The 3,783-nt window shown below is 32.9% G+C and overlaps 1 long non-coding RNA gene across 4 annotated transcripts; it reads left to right on the top strand.

Moving 5' to 3' along the window:
- Window positions 1-1,029: 1,029 nt before the first annotated feature.
- On the top strand, window positions 1,030-3,166 carry LOC143204218 (uncharacterized). Of its 4 annotated transcripts, none has more exons than XR_013007546.1 (3): window positions 1,031-1,259; window positions 1,844-2,003; window positions 2,061-3,166. It is a non-coding gene; the product is annotated as an uncharacterized LOC143204218 (long non-coding RNA). The 4 variants fall into 4 exon arrangements; XR_013007547.1 differs by having other exon boundaries at window positions 1,032-1,259; window positions 1,844-1,998; XR_013007544.1 differs by lacking the exon at window positions 1,844-2,003 and having other exon boundaries at window positions 1,030-1,259.
- Window positions 3,167-3,783: the final 617 nt, after the last annotated feature.

Genomic DNA, 3,783 nt, shown 5'->3' with positions numbered 1-3,783 from the left:
AGAAAAGGCGACTTTGTTTTATACTATGTAGTGATAAAAGGGGTTATAACGAAGGTGGTATTTTTTATAAAACTATCGATGTGATCATTATCTTACGAATGAATTTTAGGTAGCGTACGATAAGGCAAGATATGGGCAAAGAACTAATTTGAGTCCGTCTATACAAGTATATTTTTTAGTGTTAAGAATTCTATTCAACTCAATATTTCAGCAAGTATAAGTAGCCAATATGAATCACAGAATAATATACTACAACTGAATTTTGACAAGGTAATAGGAAATTATTTATTTAAGTAATTTCAATTAACCGTAGAGTTTATAGGCATTACAGAAGTGCAGAGAAAGATTGCATACCATTAATACTGAAAAGGCTATTTGGGAAAGTATTGTACTTTCTACTGTATTATTTGTGGATAACGAAGAGTAATCTACCTATATATATACATATATATATATATATATATATATATATATATATATATATATATTTATATACTACAAAAACACCAAATATTAACATCATTGAGTTTTTAGGTACTTAAGTCTCGATTTCATTAAATATAATGGTGGTTTTTAGTGGGTAAGCCCTTTTTCCATGAAATACATTAACCTTGCCTCTATAGAAGTGCAGAGAAAGATTGCATACCATTAATACTGAAAAGGCTATTTGGGAAAGTATTGTACATTCTACTGTATTATTTGTGGATAACGAAGAGTAATCTACCTATATATATACATATATATATATATATATATATATATATATATATATATATATATATATATATATATATATATATATATATATATATATATTATATACTACAAAAACACCAAATATTAACATCATTGAGTTTTTAGGTACTTAAGTCTCGATTTCATTAAATATAATGGTGGTTTTTAGTGGGTAAGCCCTTTTTCCATGAAATACATTAACCTTGCCTCTATTTAAAAAGAAGTTCTATTGCAACTTTTATTGTGTTGTAATTATTTAGTAAATAGTGTGAGAAGTATAAAGGTGTAGTCACCTTCAGATGATTCGAATTTTCCCGCAATTCTCAGCTGCCCACAGATCTCCTTGAGGCGTTGTACATATCTGAAGTTAGCCCCAAGGTGAGGTGGCAACAAGTGATATTGACAGAAGGTAGAACGTGGCAACCTCGGGTGGTGAAGCTAAGGCATGGCGCGACGCCTCGAGGTTCTTTCCATTCCTGACTCTGAGAGTGATCAGACGTGTCGACTGTTCGTATCACCTGAAGGTAACTCTGCCACGTTCATTTCTTTTCTTTTTTAATTTATTACAATGTGGTCTTGCTTATTGTTTAATATCTGTTCGTCTAGAAATAAATATTTATTCTTCATATAATTAAATTCCATTCGTACCGAAATAAATAGCCGAATATTTGTCTTTATCTGAACGCTCTTGATACAACGCGATATTCCTCTAGAACCTATAACAAGTGTAATTAAACGTGTTTGTGTGAAGTACTTCGAAAGAGTGTCAGTGCATCCCAATGTACTCGCTAATCAGCTAAATATGCGACGTGATAGTGAAGTGCGTAGACTAAAACGTTTAACACCATTTGATCTGATTACTGGACATATGTAGACTTTAGGATAAGCTTTAGAATAAGACTAATTAATTAAGATAATATTTTACACAGAAGATTGCTTGATGAAGTGATTTTCTACATGTCATGTATATATAATATAGACATAAGAAATACTTATTGCCAATAGGGCAGATTGTGTACTCACGAAGAGTAATAAAAAAAAAGTTTTTAGATATATTATAATGTTAAAATAAATTATATTTGATAATGCTTTTGTTCAATTATTTTAGTCACATTAGAATTTTGTTGTATGCCAAAGCCAAACTGAATCAACACTCCGAGATGATGCGGCATGATTGAGACGTTTCGTCGTTACAAATTTTGATTACGCATATGCAAATAAACTTTGAATAGACTATATATGAGAATTAAGGATGAGAACGTGGTGAAGTTGATAAAAACTAACGGAATTATTTATGATTTATTCCACTAATTGAAAATTTTCAGTTGACGACACACTTACTCCAGGGAGTCCGGAGAAAGAAGAAATAGTCGAGTTTTTTCTGCTTTTCCAGGATGACCAAATGGTATTTTGCTGATATCGCTTCTGGTTCATGATAGTGTTTTGTGGGAGACAGGGACCCTGAGATTGTTGTATTTGGTTTAACTACCGGTGATTATTGATGGGTGGTAATTGGATCAGATTATTATCATGTTCTATGGCGCCTAAGGAGAACCTCACACTGAGCGTGTTCGTGAAAGTCTTCGAGCTGGATGCCTGATTCTAGTTGTGTATTCGCCTTCTTCATAAACCACGGGGCTTTGAGTGACGCGCGGACTTTTTTGGATTGGAACACTGGAATTTGGGTGGTGCAAGTCATCTCTCGGAGACGTATCTGTACCACACGTGTGTTCCATAGAGGCAGACTGGAGACTGTCGAGTATGTGTGTCGGGGAATTTACAAATACCAATTCAGATTGTTGTTACCGCTATCTGTTCTGATACTGTATCTAATTTAAAAAAAGTTTAATATACAATTCAATTTCATTAAGATTTTATTTTATCAGTGACCCAGTTTATTGACAATATGTAATATTTTCTTTTTTTTTAAACTTCTTCGACATGTTTAATTAAAAATTTCAATATTTCTAACTAAACTAAAACTACAGTGGCGCAACCGCTATTCCAGCGACAGAAATATAAAGCGTTGTCAGCTTATGGTGAGTACAGAGTTGAATGAAGCGAACGTTCGGGGTCGTGCTCTGTTCGCGAGGATACATAAAAATCATCGTGGTCCGGTAAAATGAATTTATAGCGTCCCCACTGTTAGAAGCTTCATAAATATTTTTCTTCCTTTCTCGTTGTGGTTAAATCTTATTGTTCACTGTTCAATCCTTTCTTTGCATCCGGATTCCTCGGGCTTTTTGGGGTTATACGATTATGTCAGCAATAATGGATTTTCCACCAGGTCTAGCTTCTTACAGTCTTCGTTTGCACCTGAAGAACTCACCAACGAGCCAATGCGACATGCCTCTTGTTATCCATGGGCCATTTCTATGTTCCGCGGTACCTTTCATACAACCTGGTCTGGTCTGGTACCTGGTCTCAACAAACATTCCATAGAACACGATGTTGTATATAATATCTCAAGTCATAATTCTTTTCTCAGGTCACAAATATTAGGAGAACCTGTTGAATCATTTAACGAATTAGACTCTTTTGTATAGTTTACAAAAGCAAGAAAGTTATAAACTTTCTTAACCCATTTTTTAACTTCATAAAATGCAACTAAAGTGAACTTATTATACAAAAGTCATCATGCATGTGTTAAAAGATGTATGTGTTTATATTTCACGATTAGCTTAACACTATTGGAAAAAAATCACTGAAAACATGTATTTTTTTCTATAATTTAGTTCAAGTGTCAATATATATATATATATATATATATATATATATATATATATATATATATATATATATATATATACTTCTGTTATATAGGTGAAATACACATGTATATTTTTTATCTTGAACATATTTGACCTATGACATTGCAGTGAATTATTCATACCGTTGCGTTGATGCAACGTTGGGGGTTTGCCCATCTCAGTTTCGTTTACTGACAAGTAGTGACCTGTGATCTCAAATATAAAAACTCGAATGGTATGGTTGGTGCTAATGAAGTGTTTTCATAGTCTAAAAGCTTTGTAAGAATTATACGTGGTT

This window comes from Rhynchophorus ferrugineus, unplaced genomic scaffold (genome assembly GCF_030347505.1).
Source record: "Rhynchophorus ferrugineus isolate W39M unplaced genomic scaffold, kcgeb_rfMv2 rfM10, whole genome shotgun sequence".
Classification (NCBI taxonomy): domain Eukaryota; kingdom Metazoa; phylum Arthropoda; class Insecta; order Coleoptera; family Curculionidae; genus Rhynchophorus; species Rhynchophorus ferrugineus.
Note: the sequence above shows the minus strand (reverse complement) of the source record. Positions and strands in the feature narration are given on the sequence as shown.